Below are 24337 nucleotides of genomic sequence, written 5' to 3'. Positions count from 1 at the left end.
CACATGCTTTCATGGATGTGGAGAAAAAGGAACACACTCCATTGCTGGTGGGATTGCAAACTTTTATAACCATCCTGGAAATCAATCTGGTGATTTCTCAAAAAAATGAAATTAGTTCCACCTGAAGACCCAGCTTTACTGCTCCTGGGCATATACCTAAAAGATACACCACCATACCACAAGGACACATGTTCTACTATAGTCATAGCAGCTTTATTCATAATAGCCAGAAACTAGAAATAACCCAGATGTTCCTCCATCAAATGGATACAAAAAAAATGTGATTCATCTACACAGTGGAATGCTATTCAGCTAAAACAAACAAAGACATAAATTTTGCAGGCAAATGGATGGAACTAGAAAATATCCTGAGTGAGGTAACCCAGACCCAAAATGACATGAATGGTATAAACTCACTGATAAGTGGATGTTAGCCATAAAGTACAGAATAGTCATGCTATACTTCCCAAGTCCAAAGAAGTTAAACAAGAAGGAAGGCCTAAGACAGGATGCTTCCGTCACACTTAAAAAGGGGAACAAAATAGTCATAGGAGGCAGAGAAAGGGAGGAACTTGGTGGGAGAGGGATGGAGGAGGGGAAGAGCAGGGGCAGAATCGAGTGTGACAAGAGACAGGAGAGGGGCCCAGAGGGTCAGGAGAATAAGTGGAAATCTGCAGCTGCTGGAGGGGAGAGGGATTCTCTAGGAAGTCCTAGAGACCTGGGATGTGGAAAGATCCCAGGAGTCAATGTGGGTGACCTTAGCTGAAATGTCTAATATAAGAACATGAAACCTGAAGAGGTCACCTCCTGTAGCCAGGCACGACCTTCAGTGGCAGAATAAGGATATCAACTCACCCACAAAATTTTCAACCCAAAATGTGTCTTGTCTAAAACAAATGCAGGGACAAACATGGAGCAGAGCTTGAAGGAACGGCCAACCAATGACTGGCCCAATTTGAAACCCGTCTCATGGGCAAGCACAAATACCAGACACTATTAATGATACTTTTATGCTTGCAGACAGAAGCCTAGTCCTGTGAGAGGTTCTATCCAGCAGCTGACTGGAACAGATGCAGATATCCTCATCCTTGGCCAAACATTGGATGGAGGTCGAGGACTATTTTGCAAGAATCAGGAGAAGAATTGTCATGCTCTGGAGGGGATGGCAACCACTTTGACTGTGTTAAAGGGTCACAGCATTAGGAAGATTAAGAATCTAATTTATCCTTTACATTTGATTGTTATAAAATATATTTTAAATGCATATTTTAATCATAAAAATATCTCATCTAATGGACTGATAGGCTCAAAAACCAAGACACCCTTTTAATAATCCAAGTGCATTCACTCACTAGTAGAAAAGGCAGAGAACACTAAATAGAAAAGGAACATTTTAATGTAAGGGAGCATCCTAATACAATGCTATTCAGATTGAACCTCTCCAGAGTCTCATGTTGAGCTGCTCAGTATTAGCAAAGGGCTCACCAAAGCCAAAGCCCTGGGGCTTAACAAACTCCTCCAAGAATTATGCTCTAAATTAGCTTGTGTTCCCTCCATCGTCTGTTAGAATTTTATAGCCAGACCCTGAAATTAAAAGCCATATATTACACTCTCTGTCAATATTTTATGCGGTATTTTAAGAAGAAAGTACTCCAGGTTTAAGTTTCTCATTGGCTCTCTGCCTCCAAAAACACCCATGGGGGAGGTGTTACCCTGCCTCTTACCTGACAGTAGAATGCAAAATGTTCTCACTACTCAAGAAGACAGGCCAGGACTGGTCTTGGGAAGACTACCTGGGTAACTGGTGAAAAGAATTTGATAACATTTTAACATTGGCCCTTGCATTGCCAGATAAGTCCTTTTCTTACTTAAGTATTTAGTGAAAGTAACAATGTGCATGTGTGAAGCTGCTTCAATAGCTCCCTTAAAACTGTGAACTTTGAGCATTAGAATTCACAGCCACCAGAGACAGGATTCCAAAGGAAAGGTAAAATGGCAACTTTTCCAATATTGAAAAGAACTCACAAAGGGAAGTAGTTATTTGCCCATGTCTTCCCTCCAAGTACGCAATTATAAAAGAGTTGTAACTTGAAAGTGGGGACTAAGAAGCAACACAAAGATTAAGATAAGAATGAAGCCAGTCGTCAGAGACTGAAACCCCTTCTCACTACCTTGTTTTCATTCTCAGAGCACCTTCCCTGACTTAACTGTTTTTATTAGTATGTCTAATCCTATGATCTTGGTGCAATCCCTGGTCCTGGATTACAAAACCTCGTGTTCTCCAGGACTCAGATCTGCACATATATGCATGTATGAAGGAAAGAAAAGCCATATCTTCCTTCTCTTTTTCATTGCATTATTCAGTTTATTCATTTTTTTTTACAAAAGTTTATTACAATGTACAACGGCAGGCTCAGGGATAACACTTCATTCTAGGTATTCCGTGGCAAAGATGTTATGACAGGGAATCCAGATGTTTAAGTAGGATTGGAAGAGGAGGTCACCATCACCTCAGATGTGACTTTTTGCCAGATTTCTTAATTTCACCTGTGTCCAGAGAGGGCCCTTCCCCACGGCCTTGACTTTGAGCTCCAAGTTTCTTCTGTTCCTCCTTTTGTTTCTGCTTAAAAGTCTTATCTTCCTCATCCATCTCCTTGGTCTGCTTCTTGGGCTGTTTTAGGGGCTTCTTTTTGCCACCTTTGCAGCCCAACATGGTGCCTCCTGCCCCTTCACCAGATCCTAACCATAACTTCCTTCTAAACTCTGCATCTGTGCCTGTTGTCCTGGTGTTTAGCAGAGTCAAGCAGACAACTCTTGATACGAATTTGCAGTTCATGAAGCTTTAATTTACTACAAAGGAATCTGTTGTCAAAGGAGGACACCAAAGGAGACTGACATTTCTCACTCTGGCCCCTGTACACAGGCGTAGGGTGTAGCTATCTCCTGTTTTCCCCAGCATTGGTGGGTTTATAGGAACCTGTTACCCAGGTTATCCATCCATGTTACCATTCCCAGTAACACCAGCTAATCCTGAATGAACCAATTTAAGGATCCATGTGTCATATATGGTAAGACGAAAGGAGTTTACCACTTTGTGAAATAGTTTGCCAAATATTTTGTTTGCAGTAGTATCGACATCCTTAAAATTATGTTAACATCTTGTCTACATTTTTAAATTGTCAAATAAATCTTACCTCATCTTTAAGAATTTCAGTTATTTTGATCATTTCCACTCCTGCTCTCCCTTCCTAACTCCTTCTAGTCCCCCTCACTATACATCTCTGTCTTATAGCCTCTGTCTTTCACTCACTGAGTTTAGTCAGTGACACCAACACATACCCGAGTGTAAGACCATCCACTGACCTTGGGCAACTTACCAAATGAAGTGGCCTTCAGGCTAAGACTCTATGAAAAAAAAAAGACTAATCTTTCTGAGACCCTAAAGGCTACCCAGTGCTATTCACAACTAACTAAGAAAAGAGGTTGAACAGCTGAAATTCTAAATGAATATATGTCAGCTCTGCTAATACAGAACATCAGAGTACCCTCCCCTCAGGTGTGTGAGAGATAGCGCCAAACTGAGAAAACAGCAACAGAGACATCTGTAAAGCTAGAAAGAAGAAAAAGAAATGATAATTTTCCAGAAGAGACTGGGTTAATAAATGGATGATTCCATCAAAAACAGCCATCTAGTACTCTATCGAGTGAAAGTGCTCGATATTTTCAACACTTAGCAAATATTTCATGAATTGCTTACTTGAACTCTATCATGAAAAGGGAAAAAATTGATAATACCTTTTTCTTCAAACAACTTCCACTTTTCATTGCTCTGTAAGCATTATAATTACACCCTGTACACATTACCTTTAGCTTGTCCAGAAAATGTCCTTAATATCCTCATTGTGAAAGATTTACATCTTTCCCCTTGCTCCCTAGGATGCTGTCAGCTGCATATATCTATTATTAAATGAACACTGTGGCCCCATTTCCTTTTTCATTTTCAAAGGAAGACTAGCCTGGGCTTTATTAGCATTTTAAATCTATTTTTCCAAAGGGATAAAAGATACCCACAATCAACTAAACTTTTTCCTGTGATATTAAAAGCACTAGGTGGTCTTCAATCTCCTGCCTTTACAGCCTTCTTTCATGTCAAGAATTTGAGATGCATTTTCAAGTTGGCTTTTACCCAAAGAGAACTTTAGTTGACTCAAACTTTCTTGTACCTGACAATTCAAGAAGAAAGAAAGAAAATTGTAATTCAATTTACTAATCAAAACAGAAAACATTTTAAAATAGTAAGTGGCTTTCTTCCCACTGTACATAGAAAAAAATCAAGGCCAAAAAATATATCATAAAAGAATAACACAAGTACCCAAATCCCAAGAGAGAGGGAGTTGGATAGCTGAGTCATTTAGAACATGAGGACATGAAACGCAACAACATGGGATCAATTCATATGGTAGACAAGTTGGTTCTATCCAGTTTGCCACAGATAAAAACCACTGCCAATTTTCACATAAATAGTCACACATACCAGGTATTTCAGTTGAAAAAGAAGTCTTAAAGGCCCTGGCCTCTAGAAAACCTGGGAATACCTGACTTACCAGCTTACTCAGGTTCAAATCCACATCAAAGTTTTTCTCAATGGAGTTCACAGAAGATTCAAGAACATTGGTTCAACTTTACTTTTAATCCACCCTCATTAAGATCCTAATAATAAATACATGGATGCTATATTATAAATATATATAATATAAATAAATATTTTAGTATAATTCAAAATGTAAATAAATAATTTATAAATAATAAATGCATGAATAATATATGATAAAGACACCGGGTGTTGCATTGTTATTTAGATGCTAATTCCTTTCAGGTAACAGAGATCAGCATAGCAAACATAAAGTTCTACTGTTCCTAAATTACCTTAGCCTGGGTCAGGTGAAGTTTTAGTACTAAAATGAATTTAATTTTTTATTTCAATATTTTTCTTTACAAGCAGGATAACAAAACTAATATAAAAAGTATTAGTACTTTTTCAATCTAGTACTAATAGATAAAAAGCTTTGTTAGCAAACATTAAATAAAACCTTTCTGCCCCTCTTAAATCCTGCTTTTAAAAACATGCATAAAGATAGATTTCATTACAAAAAAAATCACCTTTCAAAAACAAGTTGTACATTGATATGTTAATTTATATATTCACATGTTGGTTTTATACATTCATATGTAAATTTATGTGTATATATGTTAATTTTCAGATTAAATTTCTACTCAGAGAACAAACTATCTAAAATTTAGTAAAAGATGATGCTGAGGTAAGAAAAATATATTGGATTCACCCAAACCTGGGCTGGAAGGCCATCTTTCTCGTGTACTACGGTTAGGCTTTGAATAATTTAATCATCATTAGTTTATCATATAAAAAGGAAAGCAGCAATTTGTTCTGTCAGGTTCTTATGATTACTGTGGCATCAGTTTTAAGGCTTGGCTTATTTGGTTAATCAAAATATAGGCTCTTTTTTTTTTTCCCCAAGTACATTGTATTATTGTGAGGAGATTTTTTAAAATTCCACTGTGAAAACTATTGGAAACTTGGGAAGAGGCTTATGCTAGAGATTCTAGACATACTTTAGCTCTTCTATGGGATTCAAGACATGTAATGTACTCTCCAATTTGTCTGCCAAATGGGACAATGAATGAACCTGGAAGGAAGACTCCTGACAATCACAGGGGCCCATTAAGAACTGGATTCTTGTGGATGATAAGTTTTAATGGCAAAGATTTTGTGTTATTTCCTTTAATTTCATTAAACAAACTCAAGAATGAGGTTATTAAACATAAATTCATGAATGCTAAATGATAGCTTTTATTGCAAATATTTTAGATACCTGTATTTTATTCAATCATATTCATGTTCAAGTAACTCAATGCTCTACCTAAGAGCTTTATTGCAATTTACATGAGTGCAACCTAGATGCTAGTCCTTTGACATTTAAACTTGGATGATTTTAAAAGCATCCTATATTGTTCCAAATTATATATAATGTACTCTTGCTGTATACTAAGTAATCCATAAAATGCACCACAACACAAATAAGATCTATACAGTACTACGTGATTGGTACTAGAAAGGAAACAGAAATGAAAGAACTGAACGAGCATTTCCTTAGCTCATAACATTTCTTGGAGTACATCTTGGATATACATGGTGTTGTTGCTGTTGTGTTTTTGCTCTTTCCTGTAGAGGCTGCTGATTACTGATGCTGGCTCCCTTTCTATCACATGGCCTTCATGTTTTTGGTTTAATAGATATATGTTGGGGGAAACTCCCTGTTTATTGTGCCTTGCTGATCTCCCTTACTCTGGAATAGTCATGTATTCACTTGACTCCCATATGCATAGTAATTTAGTATTTTTACATTCTGATGTTTCCTCAAATTGAAGTAAATACTCATCATTTTCTAAGAATTCAAATGCTAGTCTTTTTTTCCCATTTTCAGGTGGCCCCTTTCTTCTCATTGATCTCCCACTACCATTTATGCAGTATTAAAATAATCATGACTTTCTCCATTTTTAAATAATTCTCTGGCCAATTGGGATCATAGCAAAACTACAAGTTAATGACATGTAAGCTAATGCCCCTCCCACCATAAGGAGCCAGGGAGTCTTAGGAATCCTCTGAGCCTAGCAATAGAATAGAGAAAATTTTATCTGTCTATATAATCACATGAATTATAAAATAATGATCTCATATTTAATAAATAATTAACAGTAATACTTAAATGCAGATTTTTCTGTCATTTTCAGTTTTGAGAGATTTACAGAATTTCTGTTGAATATAGAGGTTCATGGGTCCTCATTAAAAAGAGCGTTTAATACACTTCCCTTTTGTAGATTGCCATAGCCACATATACATTATTATTTTGTAAGTATTTATGTTTTACACGTTTTTCTAATTGTTCTTCTTATGTATGTTCTTGTAATTGTATCTATGAGAAGAGAGAAAATCAATCCTGTTACCCTAATTCTGAGAATCTGATGCTCTGGTACCTTATATTCAATATATACTTGTTTAAGGAAATAATCAATTAATAGACACAGAATATTTAAACACTTTAGAGCCAAGATACAATCTCTAGGTGTGCACTCATATTTCTAAATCCAACTAATCAATTCTGCATTTTGATCATTTTGACCATTTGGTGTTAATTTGAAAAATAAGTTATTTTCTAAAACTTATTAATCACACTGTTGTACACTGAGTGGTCATTTTATGCAATTGACATATCTTTAAGTTCAGACTTCACATTGTGCAAAAGTCTTCATTCCTGGCTATGAAATCAACATGAAGACAGAATTCACAGCAGATGGAGTGCAGTCAGAGATCAAGTCTCGGGAATTTGCTCATCAAACCCACTCTGAGGTCTTCAGATCACCAGAAAGTAAAGCAGTGGGAAGTCAGGAGAGGGAAGTCCTAGTTACAGAATTTCCCTCCTAACTTTCTGTGAGAGTATTTTCTGAGAACATCATCAGGATTTTAGTATATTAAAAATTAGTTATAAATAATATTTCCCTAAAGGTAATGATTAGGTATGTAAAACCAAAATGATCCAACTTTCCTCCTAGATGGGACAGGCATTGCTGGAGAATGAAAGTCCATATGACAATGGAATGATTTGCCCCTATGTCTGGAAAGGGGGGGAACTGAAACAGCATCAGAATCATGCATGAAAGGTCCAAAAGACTCTTATGAATATTACAAAAATGGACACTCCTGCCAAATTAAATGTAATAGTCTGGAGGAGACTTTCTGTATATATTAGCTCCAATTCTCTGACCCTTCCAAAGAAAATGGGACCTCAAGAAAAATTCCAATTATCTTCTCTGAGCCTAAGGCATATTGAAGTCCTGGTGACCACTGCAATGGCTTCATAATGCAAAGGTAATCTGGTGACGCTAGACAGAGCTTTCTCATCATCCTGCATTTTCCTCTATCAAAGGAAAGGAAAGAAAAGTGCCTGAATGTGATATGCCCCTAACAAAGAGCCATCCAGCATACAGGAAATACTACTTCCCCTTCATACACCACCATTAACCTACAAAGAACCTATTGGAGGCACAGCTGTTTCCTGGGAATAGGAGATCTGGGAGTTTGCTGAGAAATATGAGTGGGGGGCGGGGGACTGACTCTAAAGGCATATGAGTGCCTTTCTTGTTTTCTGCTCTCTTCTATGCAGAGAGCTTGAAGGGGTGCTATTCATTCATATCTCTCCTGTCATGGTTTCAATAAAAGTAAGAGAGTCTCTTAACATTCCAATTCTCGAAATTCTTTGGGTGCTGAGAAGTTCCTGGGTGTGTGTGGGATCAAATTTGTGCCTAAAGACATCAGGCAGATATCTGAAACGGTAGATGAGTTTTACTTCAACCAAGGCTACAGTCAGCAAAAAGCAAATCTGGTCTTTCCTGGCCAGAGCTCACCCTAGAGCAGTGCTCTCGTTGGAAGGCAATTAAGCTTGAGAAAAGGCTAGGTGGACCAATCTTCATTCCCCATGCCAACTCACAGGGAGTGTACCTAAGGAATCTGTCCACAGATAATATAATTGCTACACACCAGTGTGTTTGTTACTTGTTTCTTTGTTGCTACGAGAAAAATACTTGATAAGAAGCAACTTGAGGAAAGAAAAGTTTTATTTCTGCTCAGTGTATGAAAGTATCAAGTTCATCATGGCAGAGACGATATTGGGGAGCTGTGCATACTGCCTCTAAGAAAAAAGTGTGAAGTGCTGAGGCTCAGCTGGCTTTCTCCTTCTCACACAAGTGGAGACCCCGATGAGACCCCAGCTCAGGGGCTATTGTTGCTTTCTAAGTCCACTGTGTCTGCTCTATTCTCACTGTAACCTTTATGGAAACAAACTCATCTACATACCCCAGAACTGGGTTTTCATTGCTCCAAACCCAGTCAAGGTAATCATGAACATGAACCATCACAATAAACAAAGGTTATATGATTCATGACTTCCAAATCAGTCTCTGTATCTGAAGGCTCATCTTAGAAAATATTTGGATAGTGTGCTGTTAGCAATGATAAGAAATAAAATAACTTCTTGAAAGATTCAAAAGGTGTTTTTCCTTGATACACTGAGCTAAGTCTCTCAATTCTGGGCAACACTGGGCAACTGTTACCAATACAATTTGCACAATCTGAAATGACTTGTACCATTGTAAGGAATAAATGGGATGTAAAACAAAGGTTCAGACTGGTTTCGTTCCCACAACCCTCCTACCTCAGTGTCCTGGTGGCTAGGACTACATATGTATGCCATCGATCTTGGCTAATGAACTCAATGCTTTTGATTTTGAATAGGAAATTTTAAATGAAAAATTTTCCAACCATATATTGGAGATGTTTTATCTCAAAAAATTCAGAGTACTTCTTTCAAGAGTGTCCCTTACAGGTTCTTTAGCAATGTTTGCTTATTTAATTTTTAAAAGTATATTTTTATATAAAATGTTAATAAAAATTTTATTTTATGGTGTTTAGAATTAAACCTTGTACATTGTTCATCCTAAAAGTGATCCACCTTAAGCTCTACCTTTGACCCCTAACACTCTTTTATCTCAGACATCTCTATTCTTTTACAACTTTATAGTTCTTTATTAAATTATTACTTTTAATATAGAGCCTTTTTGCTTCAAATAGTACTTCTTTTGATCATGGGGATTTAAAGGTGTACTAACTTTACTGCTCATTTACAATGCTGAAAAATAAAGTTTGAGACCACACTACCTTTGGAATTCCTGGGAATGGAAGAGGGTCAGTGAATGTGTGGGAGAGGCAGCATTCCAGATATTCACAAACTCCAAAGGCTTCCCACCACAGCCCTTCCAAAGAAGTCTTGGGATTACTTAAAAATTTTTTTCAACATAAAATATTGAATGCAACATTCTTGCCAGCCTAATTTACTGAGTCAAGAATATGCCATTCATGAAGGTGTGCTTCCAACCTCTTGGCTAATACAAAGATAGTACTTTGGTTAGGTGTAGGGAATTTTAATTACTATAATCAGTATCTGTGGATCATTCATATTCTAGCCACAAAATATCAGGGATAAAAGGAAGGAGGTGCATCCCATAATGTTTCCATTTGCCAAAATGAGGGAATGAAGACACAGATGAGGCCAGCTCCTTGACACCGTCCTTTGTGTGCATGCTTCAGGTTTGGAATTTATATCCACTGACTCTTCAGTGTCATTTCAACAGTGTCAATCTTCATTCACGTTACTCCTTCAAGACTTCGTGCTGTGCTACACATGTCTGAACTTCCCCTGTGTGAGTATGGCTCTATACTTTTCCAAAGTAGCACAATCAATAACTCTGGTTCCATTTTTATATGTGCGTACAAAGGCAGGTAGCAGGCAAAGGGCAGAAACAGAGGCATGAGGTCTGGGATGAAGAGAGAGCCTCATTGCAAACGTGTATTGAGTTCAAAGAGAAGCTATAAAACTACTAAAGTCCTGACGGCTACCCTTGATAGTTACTCCTGGGTGCAAAATGAGGACTGAAGGTGGAGAAGTGCTTGGTGGAAAAGAAGTAGAACAATCAATCGCCTTTCCCACCAACAAACAGGGGAGCTCAGCACTCTTTCTTTTTGCCTGTCTGGGAGATTTCAGCTACCTACTTTGAATCTTAAGGTAGGCAGCCAACATCCACATTGCAAATTGAGAGTCAGAAATAAAATCTCCAAAGAGAAACAAGAAAGTCTTTGAAAACACTGTCTGAGGGTACAGCCAGTTGACCAGCATTCACACCATGCCCAGAGTCTCCTTCATTTCGTTTGTCAAAGTGTTGGGAAAATATGGAACTAAGGAAAGGCACTTGAGTCCTCCTGGCTAAAGACATTGGACGATGAAGAGGAGATTCATTATTTCTGTTTCAGTCTTAAAATATTGCTAGGACTCAGCTCAAGTGCTCATTTTGGGAAGCCATGATGCATATGTAACATGGAGCAACTCTTTATGTACATTTCTCTGGTAAAAAAATATTTTAGTGTCAGTAAGATGTCTTGTTATTATTCATTTTACCTTAAATGTCTCCTGTCCTCTCATTTCTTAAACTACTAGTTTAATCCTCAATTGTTTCTATACACTCCATCCCCAGTTTGTTTACCCTGGCAGAACAAACATCTCCATGAAGTGTCCTGGATTGCTTTTAGCCATGTGGTCTGCAAGAGTAAATGGCCTGTCATCTCCAAAGTTAGGGAAGCTGCCACTTAAAGTGCAATGCAGCAGAAATTGCCAAGGGCTCCTGGCTCTCCAGACACTCGTCTTTCTGGAAGTGAGCATATGTAACATGGAGCAACTCTTTAGTACCAACATCCTTGTCAGCAAAGAAACTGTCATAGGAAGTCACCTGACTCTAAACTGTTGCCATCCAGTCTAACAGTTTTACAAAAGAGGACTACTAATAATCCAGCCCCAAGTGTCAGTCTTCAGAGGTTTTTTTCTGTCCTGTGAGAAGGTATAACTCTCTGGTTCCTTGACTCAGTTCATTCCTAAATTTTCTGGTGTTCCACTTTCATGAGCAAACAGTCTGCTAAGACCAGAAGGGGTACAAATGTCAGAGCCAACACTGTACTATCTCATTTGCCATCTATGTAAAAAATAGTTACCCAATAATACAAAGATGACATGAGAATGCCAAAAACCCTTCTGAAATCAGAGAGGCAAATCCTCCTAAACAGCAAAACACCCAACAATTTATTTTAGAAAAAACTTCTCCCACTTTGGCAAAGAGAGGCAGCTGGCACCCAGACACAGAATCGTTGGAAATGATCACATTACTGGTTTATTCTTCCCAGTGAGCTCTTTAAAGATGTTTGACTTCTGAAATAGAAGCTAAATGATTGGCACATGTGTCCAGTTCTATATGGTTCTTTTTCTTTTAGCATAGGACAGGAAGATGTCTTTTCCAATATTTACAGAGCCACTCTGAGATACACAGGAAGGGGACAGGACCAGTGCAAAGGAGTGTACCTCTGTGAATATCAACAGGCCACAGCTTAAAATATGCTTCGTATAAAAGTTGAGTATGTGACCAAGAAAGAAAACATCTTTCTTCTAAGGTGCAGAGTATCAGCTTTGTTCATCATGATCTGTCTTCTACAGAAAAGTCTGAACTCATTGGTAATAAATTTCAGCTTCAACTTCCCCATTTCTATTCCAATTTCAATAGAACTGAGGTTACCAATTGTGTAAATTGAGAAAAGAGAGAAGTAAAGACTAAAACTCATCTATAAATATATTATTAGGACGCAAGAGTGCACAAGAAAATGAACTAAAAGGAAACACTGGGCAACATGAAATGTGAGCTGAAGAATAGAGAGAAATAAATTGAGCCAGAATTAAGATATAAGGCACATCCAGCCCCCAGGATCAATGACATACGCAGTGTGTAATATCCTCTTATACCTGCTGCTGTTCCCCTATCGAACAGGGAAAAAAGGATCTTGTACCACAGGCAATGTTTTAAAAATATCTAGATAAAAGTCGAAAGACGTCTTCCTTACAGCATACTATTCATTTTAGGAAAGGGAACACTTGCCTGACCCATGTCTTCCAGCAGAAAAGGGATGTTTGGCCATTGTGTTTCCAGAATTCAGCAAGGTATCTGTACACAGGAAGCTCATGAAGCCCTTTGAGAAGTAGAGGATGAAGACCAGCCCTTTTCTTGGAGAGCTTTAAAGCCTGACTCCCCATCTGGCTCTAAACAAAGAAGTGCATGGCACTGCAATCTCAGAACTATCAAGGCTTAACTTCCTGGTGCCAATGACAGTACTGTGATCAGCAGATATGTTCTAATAATAAATAGAACTCTACAGTTCCACAGATTTTTTCACTCTGCAACCTTGAACCTGCTTCAAGCTTACACACTCTGGAAAGCAAGTTAACCAGGCTTCATGAGATGAAAATCATAGGACATAGGACATGTCAAAGTATGCCATCTGCAGTGGTCTCAATACATTCCTCAGCTCCAACGGGATCAAGATCAGGTGTGTTGTTGTAAGATAACTGTTCTTTGTAAAGACAAGGTAATGTTTACCTTAAACTACCCCTCTTTTTGCCTTCCAGGAGATATAATATTCAAATTGTCTGTAACCATGGCAATTGGTTCAGCTGTGAGCACCCTCACTTATTCAAAGCATAGAGGCAATATAGGAGATAAAATACCATTACGAATAGGGACAATGCAGTTTAATTTCAGATGCCAAAAGAGGATGGGTTTGGTATTATATTCCCAGCCATATGAGGCAGGCCGCGGTCTCTGGATTTCATCAGCTACCTACTGATGCTCAAGAGCAATGTTGGCTTTCGTCTCTTCCCAAAAAAATGCTTCCTGTATTCTTGGGACTCTCTTGACATCTTGTAAGCAGTAGAATTTAAAAAGCAAGCAAAGGATCATAAGGCAACATCAGCCTACAATTTCTTCTCTCTTTCCCTCCCTCTTCTCTTCCTCCTCTGCCAACTTCTTTTATTATACTTTTATTTACTGTGTATATGTATTTGTGTTTGTGTGCTACCACATGCCATATAGAGGTTAGATAGCCTTTTGGCAGTAGTTTCTTTCCCTCAACTCTGAGGAGTCGAGAGATTGAACGTGATTCGTTTGGCTTGAAGAAAGCACCTCTACATGCTATTACTACCTTGCCCACACCATCACCACTTTCTCTTCCTCCTCCTCCCCCACCTCCTCCTCCTTCTGATGTTGTTTGTAGTGACCATTTTCAAGTCAATTTCCCTTGGGTAAGTAAGCACTTATTAATCTTCTCTTTAATTTAGCTTACTTATAAATGAATGGATTTGAAACACATTCTCTCCACTTGCAGATTTTGAAGCTTCATGAGACTGTCATTTGAAAACCACTTTATTTCCCTCAAGCTCTGCAGAGATGAATAAGTTAAACCACTTTGACTCCTGGTAGTCGCACATTTCACCCTCCCAAGAGTTCTCTGGATTCACAAATGAAAGACTCTCTCTCACACACACACACACACACACACACAGAGAGAGAGAGAGAGAGAGAGAGAGAGAGAGAGAGAGAGAGAGAGAGAGAGAGATCACAGCTTAATTTTGATATGCCTTGACTAGCTCAATGGTTGGACACTTCTAAAACTCTCTGCAGCCAGCAAACACTCCCCTTCGGTATTCCTAGCTTAATAACCCCTAAATCCTTATTATATTTTTGCTGCCCTGGCTCCTTCTGGGTAGCCTTTTATCTTTGGTGCCAAATACACTTCTAGGCAGCCCATCTGGGAGCCACTTTCCTTCTTGTACCTACATTTTGGCCGTTACACCCTCCTGTTCCTTCCCTGCACCCATCCTCCTGGCAGCCCTTTCTTCCTCCTCCCCCATTCTTCCCCCGGGGATCCTAGAAGTCATGCTGCTTTCATTCTGCCCAGCCATTGGCTGTGGTTCATTATTGATCAATCAAAAAACAATTGGGGACAGTGACCCTCAGTGTTTGGACATGCAGATTTCCAATTTTGGGGACTGAATTAAGACAAAGCATGAGAACCAGTTCCTAACATCTTACCATTTCTGTCCAAATTCTTTTTTGAAAAAGATCTTCTTTTAGATACAAATTGAGTATAACCATAACAATTATATAAATTACAAAGTCTGATATACAATTAGCATCCATTCCATTATATTTATCAATTAGATAAAGTACTAACCGAAGAGCTTATAATTCTATACTTGAATTATATTCTGATTTTAGCTGAAAATCATCCTTTCAAATCAATCTCATCTATTTCAATGCTAAACAACTTGAGTTTGATTATGAGATTATACCTAGTCTTCAATCCCACTAAAAATTTGAGAATGAATTAAATATGACCTGAATATATAGGAAACAGAGTACATAGCTTTCAACTTAAACTAATTGTAGATGCAGTCCCTAATTTCTTATAGTGTTGGAGCATTTGCCTTCAGCCTTCTGGCCCAGAACTCTCTAACAAACATTGAAATGAAGCAGGAACTGGTTTGCCCTGTATTGGCAGAACTCAACTGTCAGCTATTCCACTTTGAATGTCCTTTCCTGGAAAATATTTTTTGTGTGTAGACGAATACGATAATTTTTGTCCACTCTCTACCTTTACACAGCTGCAACAACTCTATATGTAGGTTTTGATGCACAGTTTCTTCTTTGGAGGAGAATGGGGAAGCTGTCAGGAGCAGACATGTTCATTGTCAAATGATCCTTAATGATGAAATGACATTAAAAGTCACATTCTGTTGATTCCTAATGCTTTGCAAGACTATCTATGTAAAGTATATTTGAACTGTCTAACCTTAACTACCCTTAGTTATTTCTTTTAGAGTAAATTGAAAACACTTTTTATAATTAAATCAGAATCTAACATAACAATAAGTTTGCTATCTGGCCCTTAACTTGTATTACTTAATCAACCTAAACAGTTTATAATAACAGCTATAAGAAGGACTGGGTCAAAGCCTTGTACTCTTAAATGAGTTGCATAGGCACAATATCTGTATAAGAGTAACAATATTAATTTCAAATTTTTTATCAATATATAGATTCATACCAATGAAAACCTTACGTATTTTCATATATACAAACATATATATACATATATATACACACACATATATATATGTCTATATATACATATATATATATATACTGGACCAATGTAAGAAATTATAACTTCAATTATAAAGAGTTCTATCAATGTAAGATTATGACTTACAAAGCACAAGGCTTTGTTCAAGAATAAAATTAGTAATCTATCCCATCTATTTCCTTCCTGTTCAAAATTATGACCATTTAAAAATTATCTCTTAAAATGACAAGCTATCTATAATTTATAAAATAACTATAACCAGGTACCCAAACCCAAGGGATCAGGATGAAAACTTCCCATGGGCATCTTCCTGATGAATAGAAGTAATGAGATATTCTTTAAAGGGGTGGGGAGGGGTAGGAAAATTTGAAAAATTGGTTAGACTTAAGAAAGCTAGCTTTAGCATCTGTTATCCAGTCTCTGTATGTTTAGAAGGCTCAGTGCTTGACTGAAGTTTTGACTGGATCCATCTGAAAGGTTGGAAGAAGTGAAATCATCTGGAATCAACAACAATCCCTGAAGCAGTTCTGGAAGCAAGTCTCTGGACAGCACCAGGGAGCAGGGGGCTGCAACAGCAGGTCAGTTTAGTATCCCTGAGGATGAATCTTGCCCACGTACATTCTATAACATATTACGCTCACAACAAAATTTTAGTACTATTAAGATACCCATATGGATTGTGCAAGGTGCATAGATCAGTTAAGGATGAATTTTGCTCCTTGTTTGAGCAGGTGAAAGGCAACTGTCACTTTTATGATTTAATTTGATCAATAACAAATTATGATTAATGAAATAAATTTTCATTCACGTGATGGGAAGGATGGCATGATGAATCTTAAGGATTGCATAACCAACAAGATTTATTGTCTAAATTTACCTGAATTTTTGGCTCGAGACAAGTTTATGGCTAAGCCAGTTATTGGGCTGTTCCCATGTCAAGGAATCAGCAAATCAAGTTACCTGTCCCATTTGGTCTTCTTGATTTTTTTCTTTTCTGTCTGTAGCCAAAGTTTTCAGGGCATCTTCCCTATCATGTCTAATGCATACTATACCACTCTAGAAGGGTTTTGAAGCCTTCTTTCCTTTCCTGTCAACACAAATACAGAGCCTCTCTCCAAAAACGGCATGTCCTTGGTCCAGTAACCAGGAAACACTAAAGGTATAGCTTGACTTCTCTCCCAGAGGAATTTGAATGTCATAAATACCACCAAACTTATAATCATCCTCATTATGATAATCAAAACAACTCAAAGCAATTAAAACAATCTAAACAAATGTTATCTATTGAGACAGTGTTCCTCCATTTCCCCCCCCCTTTTTTTTACACAATGAATTTTTTTTATTAACTTGATTATTTCTTATATACATTTCGAGTGTTATTCCCTTTCCCGGTTTCCGGGCAAACATCCCCCTCCCCCCTCCCCATCCTTCTGGGTGTTCCCCTCCCAACCCTCCCCCCATTGCTGCCCTCCCCCCAACAGTCTAGTTCACTGGGGGTTCCAGGGCTTCCTCTTCCACTGGTGCTCTTACTAGGATATTCATTGCTACCTATGAGGTCGGAGTCCAGGGTCAGTCCATGTATAGTCTTTAGGTAGTGGTTTAGTCCCTGGAAGCTCTGGTTGCTTGGCATTGTTGTACATATGGGGTCTCGAGCCCCTTCAAGCTCTTCCAGTTCTTTCTCTGATTCCTTCAATGGGGGTCCTATTCTCAGTTCAGTGGTTTGCTGCTGGCATTCGCCTCTGTATTTGCTGTATTCTGGCTGTTTCTCTCAGGAGCGATCTACATCCGGCTCCTGTCGGTCTGCACTTCTTTGCTTCATCCATCTTGTCTAATTGGGTGGCTGTATATGTATGGACCACATGTGGGGCAGGCTCTGAATGGGTGTTCCTTCAGTCTCTGTTTTAATCTTTGCCTCTCTCTTCCCTGCCAAGGGTATTCTTGTTCCCCTTTTAGAGAAGGAGTGAAGCATTCACATTTTGATCATCCGTCTTGAGTTTCGTTTGTTCTAGGCATCTAGGGTAATTCAAGCATTTGGGCTAATAGCCACTTATCAGTGAGTGCATACCATGTATGTCTTTCTGTGATTGGGTTACCTCACTCAGGATGATATTTTCCAGTTCCAACCATTTGCCCACGAATTTCATAAACTCGTTGTTTTTGATAGCTGAGTAATATTCCATTGTGTAGATGTACCACATTTTCTGTATCCATTCCTCTGTTGAAGGGCATCTGGGTTCTTTCCAGCTTCTGGCTATTATAAATAAGGCTGATATGAACATGGTGGAGCACGTGTCTTTTTTATATGTTGGGGCATCTTTTGGGTATATGCCCAAGAGAGGTATAGCTGGATCCTCAGGCAGTTCAATGTCCAATTTTCTGAGGAACCTCCAGACTGATTTCCAGAATGGTTGTACCAGTCTGCAATCCCATCAACAATGGAGGAGTGTTCCTCTTTCTCTGCATCCTCGCCAGCATTTGCTGTCACCTGAGTTTTTGATCTTAGCCATTCTCACTGGTGTGAGGTGAAATCTCAGGGTTGTTTTGATTTGCATTTCCCTTATGAATAAAGATGTTGAACATTTCTTTAGGTGTTTCTTAGCCATTCGGCATTCCTCAGCTGTGAATTGTTTGTTTAGCTCTGAACCCCATTTTTTTGGTTTATATGCTTTCCTCTTTAAATATATATTTACTTTATTGGTTTTTTTTTAATTAACTTGAGTATTTCTCATATACATTTCGAGTGTTATTCCCTTTCCCGGTTTCCGGGCAAACATCCCCCTCCCCACTCCCCTTTCTTATGGGTGTTTCCCTCCCCACCCCCCCATTGCTGCCCTCCCCCCAACAGTCTAGTTCACTGGGGGTTCAGTCTTAGCAGGACCCAGGGCTTCCCCTTCCACTGGTGCTCTTACTAGGATATTCATTGCTACCTATGAGGTCAGAGTCCAGGGTCAGTCCATGTATAGTCTTTAGGTAGTGGCTTAGTCCCTGGAAGCTCTGGTTGCTTGGCAATGTTGTACATATGGGGTCTTGAGCCCCTTCAAACTCTTCCAGTTCTTTCTCTGATTCCTTCAACGGGGGTCCTATTCTCAGTTCAGTGGTTTGCTGCTGGCATTCGCCTCTGTATTTGCTGTATTCTGGCTGTTTCTCTCAGGAGCGATCTACATCCGGCTCCTGTCGGTCTGCACTTCTTTGCTTCATCCATCTTGTCTATATGGGTGGCTGTATATGTATGGGCCACAACACAATGAATTTTTAATAGTGAGATCAAGGTCTAAGTTTCTACTGTCTGAGACAGGTTACGCTCCCTATTCCCTGCTTATGACCTACAACTTAAAATCAAAATCCTTAATTTCTTTGTTCCAAGTACACTTAAGAATATATTATATTATTATTATTATTATTATTATTATTATTATTATTATTATTATTATTATTATCTGCTTATTGGTGGCCAGCAGCTTCTATTGTCTGCCTCTCTCTGCCTTTGAGCAGCCAGCCTGTCTCTTTGAACAGCAGGGGCTCAGCCCAGGGAGTGGCATTATTAGAAAGTATGGCCCAGTTGGTGTAGGTGTGGCCTTGTTGGAGTAGGTGTGTCACTGTGAGTGTGAGCTTTAAGACCCTCATCCTAGCTGCCTGAAAGCCAGTATTCTGCGAGCTGCCTTCAGATGAAAATGTAGAACTCTCAGGTCTTCTTGCACTATTCCTGCCTGGACACTGCCATACTTCTGCCCTGATAATACTGGACTGAATCTTTGAACCTGTCAGCTAGCCCCAATTAAATGTTGTCCTTTATAAGACTTGTGTTGGTCATAGTGTCTGTTCACAGCAGTAAAACCCTAAGACAGCTAGGCACTTCTAAAATTCCCTTGACCAGCAAACACTCCCTCTTGGTACTTCTGGCTTAACACCTTCTAAATCCTTTCCTGGCTTCTAGGCAGCCCCCATCTTTGGTGCCCAAGATATCTCTGGGCAGCCCTTCCAGTGGATGTTTTTTCTCTTATACCTACATTTCAGCTGTTACTCCTCCTATTCCTTCTCTGTGTGATCTGTTCTACCTCTTCTCCTGGCAGCCCTTTCTTCCTCCTCTACCCTAGAAGTCATGCTATTTCATCCTGCTCAGCCATTGGTCCTGGGCTCTTTATTAATCAATCAGAACCCAATTGGAGACAGGGACCTTCAGTGTTTGGACAGACAGATTCTATTTAGGGGGAGGTGAATTAAGACAAAGCATTAGAACGAATTACTAACAAAGCTCAGCCTGCTTGTCATACTTTTCAAGTTTTCAAAAATCAGAATTTTCACATGAAAACTTCAATTTCTTAGATGTGATACATGTTCTTTTTCTCTCTCAGACTTCATGAACTATACTGTAAATGACCAGCAGTGATGTCAGTCTTTTACAATAAATTCCTAGAAACGAAACAACTCAAATCAAAACAAAAACAGGTTAAAGGATGCTTTGGCCTCCTACAACCCAGAGAAAGTGGTGTTTGTAAGGATGAAAATCAGGGTCCTCTAAGATATGCCAGTTCTTCTAACCATGCAAAGGCATCATTATCCCAAATAATGATGCATCACTAAACTTACCAATATTCCTGTTAACACTAAAATTACAATCATAGAACATTCATGTTAATGTTAGTTATGAAACCTAAGAACAAGTGATTCTGCTCCTCTGAATCCACTTCGGAGCTGCAAAATAAGCAAACCGACTTGCTAAGCAGCTTGGGAGGTTTCTCCTTATGACAGAAAATATTTGTTCTATTTAGGTACATCCTCACCACTATTCTTTTAATATCTAAATTTGTTTATCCTAGTAGCTACAGCCAGGACAAATGATGCCAGGTTTGTTTCATGAGAAGTTTTAGGAACATTAGATCAGTTGAAAGCAAATCATATCTTTGTAACTATAGGATCATAAGGCTCTCCAATCTATCCTCTGACCATCTCTGTATCTCTGTCAGAGACAAAGGGCCACCCAGAAAGAAACAGAGACAAAGAGGCTGAGAAAGAGACAAGAGAGAGAATGCACATCGTGGTGAGGTAAAATTCTGCATGACTTTGAAGGGAATTAAACATTCAAAACCTTTGCATTCTGTATTTTCTACTTTCAAGTTCCCTTTATCTTTTACTCCTTTGGTAGATTATAATAGTATGTGAATGCTTATTATAAAAGAAGTTTTAATAAAATGTGGTGGTACATACTGTGACCCTATCATTTGGGTGTTGGGGAGAATTAGGTCATCCTCAGCTGCACAGAGAAAATTCAAGACCAGTCCAAAGTACATGACCCTGTCTCAAAAAGTAGAAAGAAGGGTGGAGTTGTTTAAGCATTTGCCTTGCATCACAAGGACCCAAACCCAATCCCCAGAACCTATTTTAAAGGCTGGACAGGGTGCTCCTGCACCCCCAGTGTTAGAAGGGCAGAGATAAGAGGATCCCTGAAGCTCAGTACCCAGACTAATTTTGACTTCTTGTGGGGTTCACAGTCAGTTAGATACTTAATCATAAAAACAAGGTGTATGCTTGCTAATAAGTGATATAGATTGTCCTCTAACATCCATATGTTCTGCATATACATTTTCACTCATATCTACACACAGAATAGACATAGCAAGTAGTATTAGGTTTACAAGAAAGTTACAAAAGATGCCATAGAACATATATCTGTCCCTTGTCCTCTCTACTATCTGAAATAGATAATAGAAAATTAACATAACACACTTTTATAATTAATGAACAAACTTTAATTTGTTAATTAAATCTAATTCTTTATTTAGTTCCCCTGAGTGTTCCCTGATGTCATATTTCTATCCTTGGATCCCATCCAGGAATATATATTAATTGAATTTAGTGATCATATCTCCTTAGACACTCTTTCTAGATTTGAGAGTTTCTTGTCCTTGACTTTGATGACTGTGACACTTTTGAACGACACCTCTAGGTTTCATGGTAGAATGTCTCCTGATTTAAACACAACAGTTCTTCATGATGATAAACTACCAAGTTTTCAAATCATAAAAGTCTTCTTAGAATCAAGATGCTTCATTCTCCTCTAGCTTCATTTTCTGTAACTACCCTGGTCACTTTGACTGTCCACATTTTTAAAGCATGTCCTAAAACTTCAGCAATCGTGCATTCTTCTCTTATCCCACCTTTGTACACACTGGTATCTCCACTTTGGGCTCTTTTTGAAACTCTTCACTCCATCTCTGTGTGGATAACTCTTGATCCAAAACTTACTTTTGAAATCCTGAGATCCTGTCATCCTTCATTCTCCCTAGTGTCTCCCTTCTGTGCTTCTTACCTCACAGCATGCTTGGATGGAGTGCAGCTACATAAATCTTCATGCTCACTCACTTGAGTGAGTCTGTCTGGAGAGTGAGGGTTCACATTGGTGTAGCAGAGTAGCCGTGCTTCCTCTCTGCCAATCACACACTGCAGTGCCCCTACCTCCTTCAGCTCAATATACTATCACTGCAAGATGGTGATGACTTTCAGCTACTTACTCAAATTATCATTTCAGAATGTCAAACACGATGGAAGGAGGTAAGCAAGGAAGAGTGCTATTGTTCTCCTCTCATCAAAGAGAAGAAGAGGAGTCCTGAGGAATTCTTTTACTTTACTGGCTGAGAGAGAGTAACATGGCCATCATGGCTGGGAAAGTTTAAATTATATGAAGAATACTGTCAAATATGACTCTTGGATATGTCTTTTCCCTTCTCTTTAAATAATTCCTTCCAACAGTGAAGTAGTTGGAAATTGTTAACTCAGAATAGTACACAAGACAAACAAAGAGAGTGTCTTGAGAGTTGATTCCTCATCATGCTGGTGTATGCTGCTCCACAATAGCCATGGGAGACTCAGAACCATGCTATTTTACTTCTTCCCCACTGTCCATAGTGGGGAATGTGTCTGTTGTTGACAAATTAAAAACAAGAACATTTCCTGGTCCGTAAGGTAATCACTTGCTGAAGGTAGGCATTAAGATTGGAGCGTGTCCAGAGGTAAAGGTTAGTGGATTTGGACACCTATAACTTGTTCTTTCTTGGAACAAATCCCAGCACCTGTCTCTTAGACTTATTTCTTCCTTGGCTCAGGTCTGACCCTGTTTATAGATAAGCACTAAACTGCCTCATGACGATCTGGAAGTGTTCTTCTAGTCTGTTCTCTGTGTCTCTAATAAACTATCTGAAATTGGAATCATTGTAAAGAGCAGAGGTTCATTGGCTGATGGTTCTTGGATCAGAGAAGTGCATACAAAGCACATGGCACTGGTGAGGGATTTCTGCTGTTTCAACTCAAAGGAAAAACTCAAGAGTGAGTAGCTCTGTGCAGAAGTGACAGCATGTAAGTATGACAATCTCACAGTAGGATAAGGGCACTTACAGGAGCAAGCCACCCTGCTAGGAAAGGCCTTATCTTCCTAATTCTTCAACCACCTGTTGGTGCACTGAGCACCAAGCATTCTTGTATTTGAGCCATGGCAGAAGTCAAGCAGGAGCCAGAGAAACAAAAAGAGAGGAAGGGAAACCAGGAGAGCTGCCTAAGAAAGATTCTGGGTTTCTCTACAAGGTCACATGCAGGGTCCAGTGACATGCAGGGAATTCTGTGGCTAGACACAAATATTAGTAAAGTATTTCTCCCTACCAGATAATCTCTGCCATGTTTATATACCCCTCTGAGGGCTTTGAGGGAAGTACCAGGCCAAAGAGTGGGTGTGTGAGCTTTCTAATCAATTTCCATTCTTCATGTTCTCAGCTATTTACTCCGAAGTCTTTCTTTTGACAAAACGAACCATATTGCCATCCATTCCTGTTTGTGATGAGGGAAATTCTCTACAAAACTTGCAGTGTGAATGCATAGACACTGTGTGGAAGAGAGTGCAGCATAACTCTCAAACCTGGTTTCAGTCTTAGCGTAGCCACCCTTTCATTTTGTGAACTCAGTCATACATGTATTACTTTCTCCAGGTCTCTGTTTTCTTACTGTGCTAGTAATACCTCAGGAGTTACCATAGGAACTAAATGGATAGGTGAAATTTTTCAGTAGTTTATAAAATGAAGTAGATATTAATGTGCATTCAACACATGTTAAGTCCCATGCATGATGACGACTTTTGTAAAACAAATATAATATTTGATCATAGGTCAGTAGTAAGATCGTTTGCACAAAGGCTAGAGTGCTTGTCTGTCTACTACATAAGAGTCCCTGGAATTGGTTCTCATAACTAAAAAAAAAAATCTTATAGAGAGACATCAACTACAAGAGACAAAAGCTATGTGGACAATGACGTGTGTTTTGGGGCTAGCTACACAGCCATAATAAACATTCATTTAAAGAGACAGATTCTCAGAGTATTAACTATCAATATTTTAGGATGTTGAGAAAAGCAGTTTAGGCAAGCGAAGTTTGAGAGACTAAAGACCAGCTGAAGATAGCTGGGCCTATGAAAGGCTCCCCTCCACTGATTACTTGAGATTTTTTCCCAAAGATATTTGCATAGCAACTTGGCAGTGTACAAATGTCCTAAAATTTGGAACAGTTTTTGTAGAAAGTCATAATTGTACCCTTACTTAAAATAGAGGTCTCGCTTTCATTCGAAAACTCATAATGTATTACCTAAGCTAACAGTTTTTGTACTTTCAAATCGCATCGTTGTGAATTTAAAAGAAGTGCAGGCAAAACGAA

The 24337-nt window shown here is 38.7% G+C and overlaps 1 pseudogene; it reads right to left on the bottom strand.

Moving 5' to 3' along the window:
• Positions 1-2506: 2506 nt before the first annotated feature.
• On the bottom strand, positions 2507-2713 carry LOC147999430 (translation machinery-associated protein 7 pseudogene; annotated as a pseudogene).
• Between the last annotated feature and the right edge of the window lie 21624 nt (positions 2714-24337).

This window comes from Rattus norvegicus, chromosome 19 (assembly GCF_021556685.1).
Source record: "Rattus norvegicus strain SHRSP/BbbUtx chromosome 19, alternate assembly SHRSP_T2T, whole genome shotgun sequence".
NCBI classification, from domain to species: Eukaryota; Metazoa; Chordata; class Mammalia; order Rodentia; family Muridae; genus Rattus; species Rattus norvegicus.
The sequence above is the reverse complement of the archived record's forward strand: the minus strand, read 5'-3'. Positions and strand labels throughout refer to the sequence as shown.